The sequence below is a fragment of the Seriola lalandi genome, unplaced genomic scaffold, assembly GCF_002814215.2.
Source record: "Seriola lalandi dorsalis isolate HSWRI2012SDOR001 ecotype SW California unplaced genomic scaffold, Sedor1 jcf7180002053690, whole genome shotgun sequence".
Classification (NCBI taxonomy): Eukaryota; Metazoa; Chordata; class Actinopteri; order Carangiformes; family Carangidae; genus Seriola; species Seriola lalandi.
Window position 1 is genome coordinate 718,681 of NW_019524243.1, and position 19,260 is coordinate 737,940.

Genomic DNA, 19,260 nt, shown 5'->3' on the forward strand with positions numbered 1-19,260 from the left:
GGGCCTGCTTAATTGATTCCGTTAACCGCAGTGCAGGAGATGTGAACGACTGGACGATCCCATTCCCACGCTCGGTGGGGCAAGTGGCAATGCCATGCCCAGGCCCAATATGACAGACAGCGCCGTGAGGGCCTAGAGGGGCTGGGAGGGGAGGGGGGGATGGGGGCCGACAGGGGTCATGAAAAGACGTCAAGTGCACCAGACTCATCTGCATCCCCAAAGAAAGAGGCGACGTTTCCCAGCCCCAGCCGACGCGGCGCTCCTAAACTTGGAGTAGTAACGGTCTTGAATGCGTAATGTCTCGCCAATTGTACTGATAATGAGGACTTTGGGTCATTATCTTAAAACTATGCGGGTTTATGAATTTGAAAGGGATGTGCTGCAACTCTGTAATCCTGCATGGCCCCACTTGAGCGCGCGGATCCAGGCGTTGTACTTCTCCTGAGAATTAGTAATAGCGCAGATAATGTTGCATAGAGAAGTCTGGGCCATTTGAATAGGTGGCATCATGGTGCATTGTTTGTATTTGAACTTGACAATGAAGGAAGAACGTTTTGAGATTAATGTTGTATAGAGCACTGTATATCATCAGTGGGCTATAGGCAATATGAAAGTGTGGGATGAAACATGGAATATTGTAATAACTATAGAGGGTAGGCCACTTAAAAGACAAATCCAAGGGTCAATTATAATTATATGTATGCATGAAGCCCTGCATATAATTACATGGATAGGAGGCCTTTCCCTCATATTTATACAGACACACAGACACACACACACACACACACACACACACATATATATATATATATATATACACACACACACACACAAACACATATACCCTGTATATTTACAACGGATGTATTTCTTGGCTACCAGAAAATAATACTGTAATAAGAAGTTTTCACTAACAGCTGAGTTGCACAGTTTTGACCCACACACACAGCTTGAGGTGAATGTTGTCCACTCGATGACTGACTGCTGGATCTGTCAGATGGTAGGCCGTTTCCGTGTAGACCACGTGTTTAAAGGAGGGATTATCATTTAAATGACATAGAATTAATTTCATCTTCATTGTATCCTGGTTGAAAGTGTGTATGTGTTTTTTTTTTTAGGTTTCAAAATTTATGTTCAAGTTATAAGCTAGTTCAACTTCAGCATATGTTCAGAAATCTGCTATTTTGCAAAAGAGGATTATTCAAGTGCAGTGTTAAACAGAGCCACAGTGGCTGAATTCAACACTGCCTTTGGTGAAAAGGTCTCTTGCTGACTTTCTCACACCGTCAGACAAAACTAGTGTCTCTTGTTCCTGGCCCCTGTCAAAGGCGGCATACAATACCAGGTCGTTTGCCCGAAAGAAAATTTGAGAACACAATTTGGGCCGAGCAGTGGCGAATAAAACAAGTCTTATTGTCCTCAGTTAAGTCGATTGAAATCGTCGTCTAGCTTTATGAAAGGGAACACTGTTTTCAAGTCTGGGGGCCACATTAAATGTCAATTCAGAGTAGGAAAAAAACTTAGGGTCTGTAACTAAGCCACTAGCTCATATCAGTCACCAAATGTCCACACATCCACTCTGCTTCTTCTTTATGTTTTTTTCAACTTTAGCTTTTCTTAGACTAGTGGCTCATTTTATGAGTTCTTCCTGTAGAGAGGGAATTGAGACATAGCCTTTGTCTATTAATATTTAAGCCTTTATCAAATTCAGTACATGTTAAACAGGCTAGGAGGCTAATGGTAGTATGCACAAGATAAACTATCTACTGGTTTTATTCATTCCTTACCTTGAATGCATCGAATAAAAAAAGAGAAGGTCCACTCAGTCAATAGGGTATACAATACAATGTTGAGATGTGGTGTTACCAGGAGAGAGCAGTATCACATGTCTCAAACAGCTGCAAAACACACTTGCATGCATCTCCGTTGTCCAGCCACTTTCAGTTTTCCTGGGCTGCATGGAGGAGAGATGCAGTGTGGGTTGGCAGTGGTTTGCACAGCCTTTACTGCCTGCCTGTCTCTAGAGACTGAGTAAATCTCACCAATTTGGTTCACATTAGTGCTTTTTATGACCACTGACAACCACTGCTGTCATGAGTCCTTAAAATAATGAACTGTATTCTCCATCTGTGATGATGATGATGATGATGATGATGTGGCCTCCGTATCTAAATTTCACACTTACCTGATAGTGTAAAGGTACATTTACAATGCGTAAAACACTGCGTCTCTATAAATGAGGATGAGTAGTGTTTTCTAGTGTGTGAGGTGGCCAAAAGTATGCTTTTATATTATTTATAGAAGTGTTCCTGCCATATAAGCACATTGCTGGAAAAAGAAAGGAACCTGCCATTCATTTCGCACGGCCCCATTTCCATATATATATAAAAATATAGCCGTGTGATTTGACTATGCACGTAGAAATGGGTGGTGACAGACCCCTTTCCCTTCTCCTCAGTAAATGGGGACTATGTGCTTGTCTGTGCCCTCCTTCTGCGCTCACACATACAGTGCGCCACAGCCATTGTCGTCACGTGATTTGTTGAGTAACAAAACCATGGCGACCATGGAAGGTGTTTTCATATTCATTGGACGGGCAATCAGCATATTTTATGTGAGCGTGCCTGGGGTTTTCATGCGCTTCCTCTGTGCCTCTGTGCTGTGTATGGCAGGTGCGGTAGCAGGTTTATAATATGCGTCGGCCCAGGTGAAGGCTGTGAATATAGTTGTCATACAGGTGCCATTTGTTAATATGCGTGTTGCATGGCTGTATTTTTTCATTGCTTATTGCGGCCTACTCCCAGATTGTTTTTTGCAATAACAAAGATATATGGCTCTTTTTTTTTTTGTCGGTGGGAAATGCTGCCGTATTCTGAGCTATCATGAAACATCATCTGCAGAATTAGCCAGCTGCAGTCAAAACTATTTTATCCAGGTTCACTGAGCAGATAAGAAAGGCTGTTTTCATGCTGCTGAGGCTTGGGTAGAGACTCCATGTGCATCTACGTATGTATGTCTGTGTTTGCATGTGTGTATGTTTTCCCTGTGCGTTTGTCTCAGCAATTAACCGACCTAGGCGTCTTGGAGAGCTAGAGAGGCTACTACATCATGTTAATGAAAGGGAACAATAGCTGTGTCTCAGTCAACAACGTCTGTCTGTCTGGCTTGGGCCATATCTGTCTCCTTTCGTGTGTGTGTGTGTGTGTGTGTGTGTGTGTGTGTGTGTGTGTGTGTGTCTCCTGGACATGAACTTGAACTTGAGACAGGCAGCCAGACACCATCTGTGCACCAGGAGTAATGAATTCAGTGCATTCATGGCTGTGGAGCAAGCCTAGGCCACCGCCACCCATTGATGAGCAGATGACCCCTATAGTCTGAGTTAGCTCTTCATCACTAATAGAATTCAACAATACCAGCTGGTAGTAGGGCAGTTTAGTTTGGCTGTTTGTCTAAAGGGAAATAAGAGTAGTGGTGTGCCAGTTGTCTTGGAGCTCGCATGAGTACGTGCTGTGTATGTGCTTGCATGCGTCTGTGTGCTTATGCTTCTGTTTGAGCAATGTATGCATGAAGCCCTGCATGTTTCCCCTCCCGTTTATCTCCCGTCTCACGATATAGCTTGCGCAAATTAATTGACATACACCCTTTTCCTTCCCATATGTTGTCCCTTTCCCTATTAAACCACTGGCCTGCTATTTTAAAGACACAGCCATGCTGAATTTATTGCCTTGATAATTGAAAGGGCCAGTTCAGTATTTCCCCTGGTAAAAGGTGGTAAGTGAATGAGGCATAAACCTTAAACAAGCCAGGCACAATGTGAATTCCTGCAGGCCCTCCTTCTCCTCCTCCTTCTCTTCCTCCAGCTCTAGCTTCTGTCACAATCACAGGCTCACAGTCACACACACACACACACACATACACACACACACACACAGACACACACGCATGCGCACACACAGCAAGGCTTTTCCCTCTGGTTGGTGTCGCCACGGCAACGGTAGGTGAGATCACCGTGCGCATGGCAGCATCAGCCCCTGCCAATGCAGGACAGGTTCCTGGTTTCTGTGAGCGTGTGGATGTGCATGTGTTTGTGTGACTGTGCATGTGCTCTGTGCAAGAAGCTATAACGCAACCTACTCTCTGTCAATGTAGACATATATTATAGTGTTAAAATGTGTTTCCTGTCAGGTAACCTTACCTGCATTGGTTAATTGACTTAGTTTAAGTTGCTCTAGTTTGCTCTATAAATAGCGTTAATATAGCTGCTTAATGAACTGTGAGAGACTGAGGCTGTGGTTTATATATAAGGCAACACAAAGTCTGAGATTGTACATTGGTCTTCTACACACACACACACACACACACACACTGACACACAAAAACTAAAAAAAGAAGGTGTCACTGGCTTCATTAATGGTGTCATTGCCAATTAACCGGGATCTGATCGATCTCACACCATAACAGACCAGCCGGCCATAACTTGCCAATAATCCACTGAGGAATGTCATGGTTGGGCCCTTTTTAATGACATCATGCATGGCCACTTGAGCGTCTTGTGGGGAGCAGCGGGCATGCTGTGCTCTGCCACGCTGTATAGCCCTCCCCTTCAGCTACTGCATGGATATGCATGGCCGACATGTTGGACAGGAACCTTGCCCTGTTACCTCTTGTCAAAGATCTATTCCATATGTAGCGTGATGCGATTGTGTTTGAAAGTAGTAGAGTTGTGTTGTCTGTATGGTGTAGGTTAGTTGTTATCTGGCATGATGAGTTCATTCAGCTCTTGTGGTATTCAAATCTTCTCTGTCACACAATCATACCAACTCATACAAAATCACAGTTTTACCACAAAGTGAAACTTGTGACCACCAAGTGGAAAATGATCATTTGTATTTGAAACATTACTTTCATGACACAGATGCTCCAAGACTAATTTTATGAGTCTCTGTAAATATAGTTAGCCTATTTAAAATGGTGAGCTTGTTGTTACTCCCTTAATTTCCCATCAAACTGACAGCTGCAACATGGAAAACTGAAGTAAGGCGAAAATGTGTTTTTTCCCAAAATTGATGCTGCTAACACTGCAGTCCATGTTTTGCCCAAACCTGCCTTATTAATCTAACAGCTTCATAAGTATGCTTGCTAGTCTGCCACAGTAACCTCCCACATTTCTCTAATATTTTAGCATTAATCGCAGAAACTGATCACTGTTTGGAAAAAAAGGCTCAATCTAGAGGCAAGAAAAACAAAAATCAGAAAAGGAGATTGTGAGATATGTCAAACTGTCCTAGAGTTCTCTAACTATTTGGATTTAAGAGGAATAATTGGTTATTTTATTATTTGAAATATAGTTATTCATAATAATCTGTAAACATTAGTGGCTGTCTTGTCTCAGCATTTTTTTTTAAAGACTATTTTTATTGTTATGATAATTTGTTGAATCAAAATGTTTAATGCAATTCTGTGTGAGCTGATAATGATGTTTGTAATCCCCCAAAATTTAAGATTTTGACAAATAGAAATTGCTATTTGATGATTCAACAGCAGTCAACATATATTGTTTTAATGCAGATACAAAATCTACCTGCAAAAGTTCCAGGACTTTAGGTACAATGTGATACAAATGCCTTATTGTACACTTTGTACCTAAATTGCCAGTGATAATAATGCTAATAGCCAATACAATATACTTTCATGGTTAGGGATCAATACTGTGGCAGTAGCAGTGCACAATAAGGCTGTGTACATAACTGCTGTTTTTGTACTACAGGTCTAAAGCTGGCTGTCAGCCTGACTTCGAGGATATCTGTGCTTCGCTGGCTTTTGATTATGCAAATACTATGCACTATAAATAAATTAGTATAATTGCATCTGAAATATGCTTTGAATCTTCCTCGAAGATGAAAGGATGTAAATAATATATTTCGTGTCACTGCATTATTCATTCCCTATTAATTACAAACATTGTGGCACTAGCGTTTTATATGCTGTACTCTACATTTAGGTGGTGTGGATGTTATATTTTCTATATACATATATACACTGTACATCCACAATCTGTCAATATCAAGGCACTTGCTACTAAATTATAATGCTGAATTGTCTCTCACTGTATTGACTCTCAATTTCCCATTAGGAAACTCCTAATACTATCAGCATAATTCAGTTTCCAAACCTTAATTGGCTCTTATTGTTGAAATGGTAATTAATGTTTGAACAAGCTCTGACTCTATAAAACGCGACGTCCTCATGTTCACTGTCCGAACACCCAGATGTTCTCATTTTTTCATATTATGCATAAGCACATCTGTATTATGTACGGGTTCGTAAAGGGGGAAGGTCTTCAGAAAACATTAAACAAGCATAAATACTGTAGACGTGCTGCCACTACAATTAAAATATGCCCATCTTTCGGCTCTTTGTAAAGCATGGTATTGAGGCCTAGATGCAATTTGAATACGGCGAACCGTTTGAAAAATATATGCTGTTCGGCAATTAAATTATATGGGCTCTCGGACTAGGGAGCTAGTACCAGCGCATATAGAATAGCGAGCAGTAGTTGCTACGCTCGCATTAGCATCTGGCCCTTTTATGTAAATTTGATGAGAAAGGACTCATGCATATATGCCAGGGCTGGGGTGTACTCGCCTAATATCCTTATTAGAGAGGGGCGAATTAAATATTTATTAGGGGGGCTAAGGGTTAGGAAGGGGGGCCTGTCCTGTGTTGTCGTGAGGACCCGAGGTGGAAGAAGGGGGAAAGGGAGGAGGAGGTTGGCTTTCTCTATGAGTGTCTCTCTCTGCCTCAAGGTGCCACCATCTTAAGGCGTTTGGCAGTAGTGAGAGTGTGAGGAGGGTAGACTTAAAATGTCCGCTGGCATAGACACGCACATGCATACACATTAATGCATACAAATTTCTATGCGGTTTGTGGCCAAGAACACAGAGCTCGGAAAGTCAATTATTCAGTTACTGTCAACAGCAGCTATGCATGCTGAGCATTTCATTTGCATGTATTAATTCGCTCGATTACTGTCACCTTCAAGATCAGCCTGCATTTAGCTTTCTATTGCAAGCCGTTTATTGGGTAGTTGCGCTACAACTAGCACCATGCTCATTAGAACTAAACTGGTATTGGCTAATGTTTAAATGATTTCAATATAACACCTCCATGTATTTTCAGCCCAAGACACCACATGTGCATTGGCTTTTACTGAGTTCGGTTTGAGAAAACACCGTACACACAGCATTTCTATCCAAGTGTATTTGAAGTAACATGCATTTATGTGTTTATTTACAGTGTTAAACAGTTAATTAAATCATATGATTGCCCTCGTTTTTTAACTAGAGCTCGCCACTTTAAAGTTCCAGATGTCACTGAAATAAAAGTCAGCATATTATATGTCACAAATATGTCAGTGTACATTCCCTGAAACTTAAGAATAAAGGTGCAGAATAGTACCCTCTGTGAAAAGTTACTGATAAAAGTATAAATGGTACATTTTCTAAAACTGTTACATCAAAAATGACAATGCAAATGCTATAGAGCAAAGAAAGGAAGTCGATGGCAATTTCGCCAGTGTATGTAAATCAGCACTGTTGTCCCTATCTTTTCCTGTCTCCTCTCTTACTCACTCTCACCGTCACACACACATACTGTGGCTGACCTCTCCTATCTGTTAATTATCATAAATGTGCTTAGTGAGGCGACACACACACACACACACACACACACACACACCCTCGCACACACTCACGTACAGTGCACGAACACACATTGTTCAGCGAGATACAGACACAGCATTAGCATTCCCTTTCATCCTGAAGTGCTCCTGAGGCATAGCATGAAGAAGAATGCGCAGGAAATTATTCAAGATGAATTATACCATACATCATCCTCATTTTTTGTGCATCGACACACGCACACGCACAAATATGCGGTTCACCAGTTTAGTTAAGTTTGTTATCTGAGGTATTTGACTATTGTCACAATTAGAGTTTTGGCTTTAACTGGTTGTTAGTGTGTAAATTTGTCTCTGAAGATACATGTACATTGCCGTGTACGTATTCATCTGGAAGCCAACGTGTTTATATACTAGAAGTGTGTGAATGGGTACGTGGAAATTATGTCTGCCTGAGCCTTGTCTCCTTTCATAGTCGGCCGTTGTCCCTTTTTACATGCATAAAGAATGTATACAATATCAGCTGTTCTCCTTCCCTACCTCCCTGTTTCCTCTGATGAGTGGTACGCCCCGGCGTGCTGCCAAAGAAGTGAGAATAATTAAACGGCGGCGTGTCTGAGCCTGGCGTTGGCTAATGGATTGTTACCGGTAGGAAATGAGACAGGCAGCATGGGGGAGCTGGGTGGCAAAGCAGACCTCGACTTTGGATAATGAAACACTGTAAGCCACCGGGGTGGAGAGTAGGCACACCTCTCGTAAAGGAAATGCTTTTGTTCTATGACTACTTCTTTTTGTCGTATAGGTAGGTGCAGTTGGTGAGGAGTCGCACAATGTTAGAAAGGCACAGTCAGTACAGCATCTCTTAAGTCAAGATAAATGTAGTTTTTTCTACTTTTTAATCTTCTTATACTGTGTTTCAAATCAGTCCAGCTCACTTAAATAAAATTTCTATTTTTAAACTCTATAATAATAATCCTTGTAGGTCTTGTATATGTTCCTCTTTATGTTATCTTATATTGCACATGTGTGTGATTGTGTGTGATATGTATACACATGCAATTTGCATAAGATTTAGCATCGTCCGCATCACCACACTGCTGCTTTAGAGAATCCAGGGGGTTGATTCTTGGCACTGTCGTTGCCGGTGTAGCCCACCACCCCCACCCACCCTACACACACACACACACACACACACACACACACACATACACACACGTAGGCAGAGAAGCAGAGTAGTGGTGGGGATAGCAGGGGTGGGGTTGGGGAGGATGGGGGGGGCAGAGCGGAGGAGGAAGATAGAGGAGCAGGAGGGAGATGGGATGAGACAAGCCACACAAGCCGCAAAGGGAACGAGGTGAAGGTTGAGGGGGGAGTGCGGTATAGTTACCCTAAACCCTGCCGTAGGGCTAGAGACACACACACACATGCATGCACACACACACACACACACACACACACATTGGTTTGTCACACAACCGCAAGACACACTCACAAGAGTCTCGAACATTGCAATGGGGAGTATGACAATTATGCCCTGTATAACAATATCCTAATTGTTTTTATTGGTTCTGCTTTTGTTTCCTGACGTGTTAATTGAATATATAGGTGATGGCTGTCTGACATTCATGTTTGTTTTTTTTTACAGGATTCTTGACTTTGATGCATTTTTGCAGTTTGTATTTGATGAAATAAAAACATAAATAAAATTGAGAGTGAAATCACAAGAATCTTGTGTGGTTGTATTATTGATTATTGCCATGCAGCATCCTGAAGCATCCGCAAGTGTGTGGTTATGTGTGTGTGTGTGTGTGTGTGTGTGTGTGTGTGCTTTGATACGAAGCTCTGATAAAATGTGGCATCTGTCAGTTTGATACTGCCGTGCCAGAAGAGCCTCACAATCACTTGGGAACACAGCAGGAAAGAAATCCAGAAGAAAGAAACAACATACAGTATGAGCAATATATGTCCTCCCAATGAGTCAGAACCATCCACATGAAAATACAATGAACTCTTCAAGTTTTTGGATTTAAACCAAAGCATTGCTTGTTGTCATTCATGTTCAATGACTGTATTTTTCACCTGATCCGTTTTTAACCTGGTTTTCTTAAACCTATCTGACCATGTCAGCAGTCACATCTTTTTACAGGGTTAAAGAATCAAAATGAAAAAAAAAAAAAAAAAAACTAAATAAATGTTTAAGGGTGCATTCAAGTTCATTGTTGCTGTGTGAGGTCAACAATTAGGTCTCAAACTAACCATAAACTGCTACAATCTATAATGGTTACCTTTGACCTCAAATGGACTTGTCCTTTAGCCTTGACATTTGACATCTGACCTGCTCACCCACCAGTGAGATGAGGAGTGAAAGGTCAGGGGTTGCTGGGTTCAACAACATGGCTGCTGAAACAGTGTTAGTACACAGCAGAATTACTCTGACTTAACTACTTAAATTTATCTCAGTTTTAATATGAGATATTTAAGTATCTATACCTCAATAATTCAATTTTAGACTCCTAGGTTAACATTTAAACAAAGTTTCTTATTAATATTTTCCAGTATGAAAAGAACACACCTCCCGTGACCTTCAAATGATGTATAAACCAGCTGTTCATGTGCCATAAAGGTCCCAAGTTTGACTTGCTATTTGTGGCAAAGTGTAAAGGTTGAGACGACATTTGCACAAAGTTATTGCCAATTTGAATTCCTGCAAGTAAACTTAGCTATGGGAAATGATACCTCTGTTTCCTTCTGCTACCGCTATAACTGTGCATTTGCTTTGCTTCCTTTCGTTTTAGTGGGAACATGTTAATTGTGATTTGCTCAAGAAGAGTTATTCAACATGTAAAGGTTACCTCTTGGTAAATATAGTCACTCACTGCCTGTGTGTGTGTGTGTGTGTGTGTGTGTGTGTGTGTGTGTGTGTGTGTGTGTGTGTGTGTGTGTGTGTCTTCTAATACTTCAGTGATGGAGAAAGGGAGCTGTGGAGGACTGCAGGCAGCAAGAAGTAGAGGTCAACATGAGATCTCTGAGATTTTGCTCTCCACTGGACCCACATGAGGTGAGCTTGGGTTAATAAACCAGAATGTGTGTGTGTGTCTGTCTGTCTGTCTGTGTATGTAGCATTAGCCTATATGGGCTATATGCGTAGGCCTCCCTACATATGCCTGCTACCCATTTTTGTATCTGGCAGAAAGAACCTAAATTTAGTCCACTCACTCCTAAACTGCATTTTCCTCTATTTATGGATTTTCTGAGATGTCTGTTAATTTAAGGAGAAAACATTTCAGTGGTACTCACTCTACAAAGAATTGATTTTCATTTGTTTTTCAAATTCACAACCCACAATTATTTTTGCTCTGAATTATTTACTGAGCACTGCAAATGTTATCTTCTAAAGCTTTTGATATTTATCTGTAAATTTCCAATACTCTATATTGAAAATGTTATACAAAGTGTTGAAAATTTTGTCAAAAATAGCTAAATGTCTTTGTTGGCAGGGGTTTTTTACCCTCTGTGCCCATCTCTGCTGATGTGTGTGTCTGTTTGCCTGCAGCAAAGTTAGCCCATGTGTGTGTTGGAAAAAGGCATAGATGTTAGTAGTGGTCCAGAGGACACAGTAAACAGAATAACAGTGGTTTGAAGGCAGCTCAGGCGATGTGATCGTGGGCAATATCAAATCCCATGACCCATCCTTTGCCCTGTGGTCCATACCAAAGACAAGAAGCACGGGGGAAACAGAGGTTGCTGTTCACTGTTCATCATCACAACAACACAACACACATACACCAACAGCAGCTACAACCAGGAAGTGATTTCAAAAATTTCCTCTAGCCATTGAAATCCATGCGGTAACAGTAATTGCCCTCCGCTCTGCATGGCGTTGTTTGCATTGCGTGCAGGGCATCTTGCTCTATCAATTAGACCCCAAGCCATTATTAGACGTGACATTTTACTGAAGAGAGGCAAACATTTTAATGAGCACAGCTTGCTCTCAGATTTCAATCTGTGCTGCCTTTATTTCCGCTTTGACACCATTTTTCTTATGTCTAGGTGACCTCTCGAAATGCGGCATAAAGTGTTGGGATATGAGGTGTACACACTGTGCATAACTAGCTGCAGTGATTGACATCTGTCACTGTCAGCAGAAAATATACAGTAGCACTTGGTACCTACGCCAGGCTTACGCTCTTGATGGTTAGAAACAATACCACACACATCGTGCACCTTTGGTGTGACAAACTTCAACCGAATGAAAATACCCCAGTGACTCTACATGTTCTGTTGAGTTAAAAGTTTATTTCTTGGAGTTGCTAAAAAAATAAAATAATAAAAAAAAATAAAATAAAATAAGGGGATGAAGAGGAGAGGTGGTATGTCAGCGCCCATGGGCCTCAGTGTGCGGTGGTGTTAGTCGTCCTAATTACTCCCAATACTCACACACATTTGGTGGACTGCTCAGAAGGGCCAATTAGAAGGGCAGGGCAAGTCACTAGGTAGGAAAAGTCAGTGCTGAAGTGTGTAGCCATCTAGACTATACCACAGAGAGATGGTGTGTTATGGCAATCTCTGCAGTACATTTCCATAAATTACTTTTTTGTATAAAATTAAGAGACTTTAGGCACCATAGCTGTGCTTCAAATTGAATATCTTATAATGTGATCTTTGTGTTCTTCTGTGTTTACTCTATATGTATTGCCCAATATAGCATCAGCTCAGCATTTACAAATTACTGTTTTTTTTTTTTTTTTTTTTTTTGGGGGGGGGGGGTTGTTGATAGTGAAATGATAGTGTTAATCTGGGGCAACCAAAGTTAAAGGAGTAAAGTGAAAACCATTGGCACTTCGTGAAAAGGAGGTTGTTACATGAGACTCCAGAATTGTGTCACTGCATCATTGAGGAGGGTAAACAGCTTTAAATATGGCACACTTTGCTGAACGGCATTAAAAAGCTGACTTTTGAATGCAAAAAAAAAAAAATGTTGTTTTCATCAATTTCAATGGTAAGAGTTTCCACCAGATGATCCAATGCGACAGAGTAAACAAGAGCTCTATGGAGGATGTTTGCAAACATTTCTCTACATAGAAAATGATCACCTTAGATTGACTTCGCTCTAAGCTAAAAGCCCAGCCCTTTAAGTGTGTCAGGGTCATTAGACCTCTATACCCCGAGTTTGCATTATTTACTTAGAAAGGGTTTTTTTTCTTTTTTTTCTTTTTTACAAGGAACATCTAAATGCCCATCAGCCACTGCCTGTATACACAATATGGCAAGGTCATGGGTATGAAACTGAAACAGGAAACGAGGAAAGCTTTCCATCTATGCAGATGCAGATTTACTTTGACAATATCAGGAAATGTTCCCACTTGAAATGAGGACAGGGTTGTTTTTTTTTTATAGGGTTACATTCCTATCTCTTTCTTTCTCTCCTTCTCTCTTGATATTAAAATTTCTATGGCCATGATTAATATTTCCACAGCTTAGGCAAACACAAAACATTTACACTGCAAATTTTGCCTCAGTACCATTTGCTGAATATTAAGATAAGCATCCACAGAAACCCACAATGTTTGCTCTACAGTATAGTTTGTTTACATTGCATCACCTCATTTCCTATGCTATACTCATAATCATCTGTCAGACATGCATATTTGCAGTACAGCTGCTTACTATTAGGGCGCCAGCGGGAGTAAGTACTTATAATGTGGCGCCCGTATTTGTGCATATAAACCCTCCAGTCTTGTAGGCCGGCTTCTGTATCATCAGTGCTAGCCCACAGCGATTAATGAAGTCGTCTGCTTGTGTCTGCATGATTAAGGAGTGCTAAAGCATCAGTGTGTTTGTGTGTCTGTGTGTGTATGTGTGTGTGTGCATGTTGTCTGCATAGATAAAACAGCAACAGAGAACAAAAGATGCCAGCATTGAGGAAGCCTTTGCAGTAGGTCCATTCACAAATGTCAAAATGACAATTTTGCACAGTAGAGATTGCTTGGTAAATGCAAAGGCTTAATTCTTTATGATCAGGTAATACAACAGCAAACAATTACAAATGATGACTAAAACCAGGGAGGCAACTGAGGGAGAAAACAATACATTATTTATGAAAATATTGTAAAATATGTGAAAGGTATTTTTTTTCTTTTCAGTGATTTAGTTTTCATCTATAATTTTTCCTATTTCCTATTTGTCAAGTAATTCCATATTTCATGCTTGGATGCAATCCTTTCCCCGTGCTATATATTGCAGATGCTCATGCCTCTTAGCGATAGCACAATATGTCCTTTCCATGGTTGTTCAAAAATTCCACAAAACTAGAACATACTCATCTTTTTTTTCCCCCCTCATTCTGATGCGCTACATTATCATGGATGCACCGGGGGATGAGTCTGGTATTTGTGGAAATCTCGTCTTATCAATTTATAATTAAAACAGATAAACTACAGTTTTTTTTTTTCATTAAATATTCAAGTAGCTTTCAGCGGGCTGGGTAATAGCGCTGCGTAGGGAGGGTTTCTTCTGCATCATCATACAGTCAGAACAAAGGATATGCACATCGTAAAATCATGCAAATGAATGCAAATCGCTGGGAGCAAGGAATAGCGAGGTGGCAGGGGGAGAGTTTGAATAAGCAGAAGACTTTGTATACAACACTTGCTGGACAATCTTCCTTAAAGTTGTGGCACATTACTGAATGTATATTGGTTCTGAATCTGATTCTAAATCTCTGCTTGAGACTTTGTAGAATTTTCTTTGCTTACAAATACTGGGTAGATGTGTTTACCCACAATTCCTGAATGATATGTACCTTTGTATTTCTTTCTTTTTTGATAGAAATTGTGCTTTATTTATTTATTTTGTGATGCAACAAAATGCGAAGTGTTCATTATAGAGGCGATTCTAAAGCACAGTGAATGCAACTGTAATACAGTGGCTGCTAACAGCATTGCAGTATGTATGTATATATATATGTGCGTGTGTACGTGTATGTATGCGTGCGTGTGTGTGTGTGTGTGTGTGTGTGTGTGTGTTTAGATGATGCAATATTTTGACCGTACCGCCGCAGAGAAATGCAGAACAGATATTAGTAACAGCAACGCTAATGAAAGTCACACCTCTGCTACTCGCCCTCCCAGTGAAAACTTCAGCTTTATCAAACATGTGACATTTTCATAATTATGTTCAGTTACTGGGGGATTAAGTAATGACAGCGCAGGTCAGCCTCAAAGCCCTAAAAAAAGAAAAACATGCTTGTATTATTTTACTTGATATTTGATTTGGTTTTCACCATGGATATTTAAAGCACTAGTAGAGTTACTGCATCATCACAAATGCATCAGCATAGACAGCGCAAAAAGATAAGTTAAAAGCCACTTTGCTTCCATCCTAAATTATATATCATTACTTTTATAATTCATAATACAACACAGTGTCTTAAGTGTGTGTGTGTGTGTGTGTGTGTGTGTGTGTGTGTGTGTGTGTGTGTGTGTGTGTGTTTGTGTGTGTGCGTGTTTGGTGTAAAATATGCCAGTGTGTGTTTCATCACAAATTAATTCAAAACTTTCACTCAATCCTAATTCGTAGAAAAATTCTAAAATGATGCAATAAAATCCTTACACATAAATTGAATCATTTTGCAAAGCATGTATTTTTTTTTCCGTGAAATTAATTCCTGCAACATCACTTCCCTCCACAAAATGCTGATATTAATGTAGACATGCTTTAACAATATCACATTCAGTCCCATAGCCATACAACAATAAGTAATTTGTCTCAACTTGCATACACAAAAAATCATATTCAAATAATGCCGCCCTCTTTCAGACACCACACAGACACACACACACACACACACACACACACACACACACACACACACACATATACAAGTGGACTAAACCGCAGACACAATATGGTAGGGGAGAAAAGGGGGAGGGCTCAGACAGACATTCACAATTGTGCATAATGATGTTAACATTCCTGCATGTCTAATGCAGGGGATATTGAGACAGACACTAGCTGGTCGGCGGTCTTGCTGCGTGTTGTGTGTGTTCATGGGTATAAACTGTAGCAGTGCATAATGATGTATTAATTGTGGCCTGCCTGCGCTCGTGGCGTTTGGGCTCCTTGCTGAGGTTACCACGAGGCCTTTGATGCGATCGTTAATCTTATAAAACATATGCAAGCTCACACCGCACTTTATTTTCTAGTCTGCTCGCATGAAATTGTAGGTGCACCGCAATATGCGTAACAGGAGCGACTGTTGTTATTGCTTTGTGCAAAATTACAACCAGCGGATGTTTATTGCGTCTTTTCTCAATTGATTGTAAAATGTGGAGTGATTAACCCAGATTTACAAAGCCATTTAAATATAATAACTCTACAAAGGGATATTAGTGTGTATCAGTGGCCAGGATTTTAAGCTAAAGGGAAAGAAATGGCACGACAGCAGCAATTTAAAACACCCTCATCCTCACAAAATTAAATTTTGTATTCAATAGGAGTGGCTTAAAGGGTGTGCCTTAATTTCATACACATGCACCATCGAGTGATCCACCAATACTGTTTTATATATATATATATATATATTTTTTTTTTTTTTTTTCAACTTCCTCCCAAACAGAAAGGCACAAACAAGGGAGGGGAAGTGGATATGAAAATGGAGTGCCGGCATCATAAAAGATGGAAACAAAGAGGGACAGACAGCATACACTGAGAAGGACAGGCAAAAGATGAAGCTCATTTTTCCGTGGGCACCCAGTGGCGTCTGCAATGCAGATCGCTGAAATCCCCCTCGAATGCGTCCCTGGGCTTAAGGGGGGTGGGGTGGAGAAGGGTGAACAAGGGATGGGTTTATGCTATCTCTGCTTTGGTACACTTTGTTTTTTTTTCCTCCCCCCACCGAAATATATTTTTTCTGTCTGCATCAAATGTCAAGTTAATTTCCTGGGTGCTATGAGGGATGTGTCCTCCCCTTCGGTATGTGTGGCAGGGTGGTGGATTGTGCAGGGTGCTGTGCGTGTGTGTATGTGTGTGTGTGTGTGTGTGCGTCTGTATGGGTGAATGGGGAAAGGGGCATGGCAAGGCAAAGAGAAAGACGAGAGGTGATGAGGGGGGGGTTTAGTACAGTATCTATAAATTGGCTCTCTCTGAAGAGCTAGAGAGGTGTGTTGATAGTGTGCGCGCATATGTGTGTGCGTGCGTTTCTGGTTGTGTGAGAATATGATCCAATTATTAATATATGCTTTTGTCAGTGTACCTATGCCCATGTGTCTGTCCTTATTTGTGCACTCACATGTTCAGTTCTTTTGAAGGTTCATCTAAATTGAATACTAATGCAAAAAAAAAAGAAAGGAAGGAAAAAAACATGCTATATATTAGGCTATAATAGATGCTCAGTAATTCAATGCTGTTTAAAAAAAGAAAAGAAAAAAAAAGCAAAGAATCTTATGAGACTTCCAGGTATTTTTCAACAGTGTAGTTAAGTGTGGAGGGAAATTTGCTCTGGCTCTCTCATCAGCTGTGCTGCATTTCCTGCTCACTAACAACAATGTCTAAAGCTCCTTACCAACTGATATCTAGTAGCATATTATGTTAAACATTCATGCGTAGCAATCCTCTTTTAACCTTGTTGCTTGGCAATAGCAGCCTTTGTGTCCTTCTGCCTTCCAAGGCTGTGCCATATTTTATTTTATTTTTTATTTATTTCAGGTTTCCTCCATTATTACTCTGTAATTGTGTCCCTTTGATATTCTCATGTCTACTACTTTTAGACATAACTCAACCTTTATTTTCTCCTTTTCCTCGAGTAAACACAAATGTGCTCTGGCTATCTGTCTCTCTGTTGATGTCTTACCTGTACACAGCTTTTAAAACAATTGGACTTTGATCTAGAGTTTATATTTGCGTTCAAACGTACAGATTTCTTTCAGTGCCATACGCACAGTGCTTTTGCATATGTGTCCATCTGTGCGTGTCTATGCCTGCGTGAGTGTACGGGGGCGTGCCTGCGTGTGTGTGTTTGTGTATGTTTATCTGGATGATTTTGTGCATTCTGCATGCGGCTGTTAAGTGTATGAAGGCAAACTGTATATTTTGTATCGCAAAGTGTAAAATGCCTCATTGCAGAGAAAGGGATTATGCATTTGTCAGTCGTGCTTACGCTGATGTATGCTCCTGCCCCACAAATGTCACATCCCATAACCCAGAAAAATTACACCAGTCCCACCTAATTACGCATATTCATGATGCTGTTTTGCATAGTGCTGGTAGCATACTTCTGTTACAAGCCACAGAGCTGAGGGATATGGTTGAGTGAAAAGGCTTTCAATCCACTGATTCAGTGCGTCTCTGCCACAAGCATCAGCTTGATAACACTACCTCCATGCCAATTTTTTTTTATGATCTGAGACCATTATGTTAAGAGAGTTTTCTCTTATTTCTCGCAGTCAGTCATATTGCCACTGCCTGCAGCCCGTTCGACCCCCGTGGGAATAAAGAATAAAGAAATTAGCTTTTGTCCTAGATTATGAAGGTCATTTTTAAAATAGATCAGATTCAACTAATGATTTTTGAGACACTTACTTTGTCATTTATACTCCATCTCTTCTCTGTTTCTTTTTGCATTCCGTCCTCTCTTTCTGTCTTGTGCCTCTCTTATAGTAAATCTGATTCTCCTGGTGATTGAGGATGAACGATATGTAAATCAGACGGGGAGCAACTGGAAGCAAGGACGAGAATATACAGAGAAAATCCAACTGAAATTATGACCGCAGAAGACGGACAGGGGAGAAAGTGTTGGAGAAAGAGATGGAGGTAGAGGGAAAGGACAGAGGAGAGTGGATGAGTGGTAGTGGCCAGCTCAGTGGCTTATTGTAGCACTTGTGGAACAGACTTAATCAGACTTGGCCCGGCTGTAATGAAGGAGAGGGTCCAGGCTGTGCCACTGCTTGGGTAAACAGCGATTGTTTCAGTCCAGGGTTCCCAAACACGGGCAACAATGGTACTATTGTCCCGCTAGCTCTCATTAAGAGGCGAACCAGAGATGGGGTGAGGTAGCAGAAGCGGGGAAGGGAGGTGGGTGAAAAAGGGGCAAGAGGGGAGAGCGGGGGGTAAAAAGAAGAGGTGTGGGGGAGAGCAGGAGCGGGTGGGAACCTGACAGGAGCAAAGGATCGGGTGGGAGGGGGGAAGTGGAGAAAAAGAGAGGGATGGAGGGAGATGGCGAGAGGTGCTTCTCTGATCGTCATCTTTTTTTTTTCTTCTCCACTTTCATTGTGTCTTCTTTTCCCACCATCTTGTTTCCATATCCTTCTATCTTCTCAGCCATCATCTCTCTTCCCCGTCTTTCCCTCTCATCCTTTCATCCATACTTCCTTTCCCTCATCATCTTACCAGCCACCTACTCTATTCCCTCCATCTGTCCTTTGTTCCTCTTCGTTTTTGCATGTGGGATAGTGAGGGATGCTTTGCCTGTCATACCATCTTTGCATCACCTTTCCCATCCAGAGCAGGAGAGAGCGAGAGGCAGAGAGAAGAGGAGAAACAGAGGACTGGGAGGGGGAATGAGAGGGGCAAGGGGAGAGAAGGGG

General features: G+C 41.1%; 1 long non-coding RNA gene across 1 annotated transcript in view; it reads left to right on the forward strand.

Annotated features, from left to right (window-relative positions):
• The window catches only part of LOC111651561 (uncharacterized), a 40,428-nt gene that overhangs the window by 4,662 nt on the left and 16,506 nt on the right, over positions 1–19,260 (forward strand). Inside the window, exon 2 of the long non-coding RNA XR_002760527.2 lies at positions 10,641–10,736. This is a non-coding gene — a long non-coding RNA (uncharacterized LOC111651561). The remainder of the gene's footprint in view (positions 1–10,640; positions 10,737–19,260) is intronic.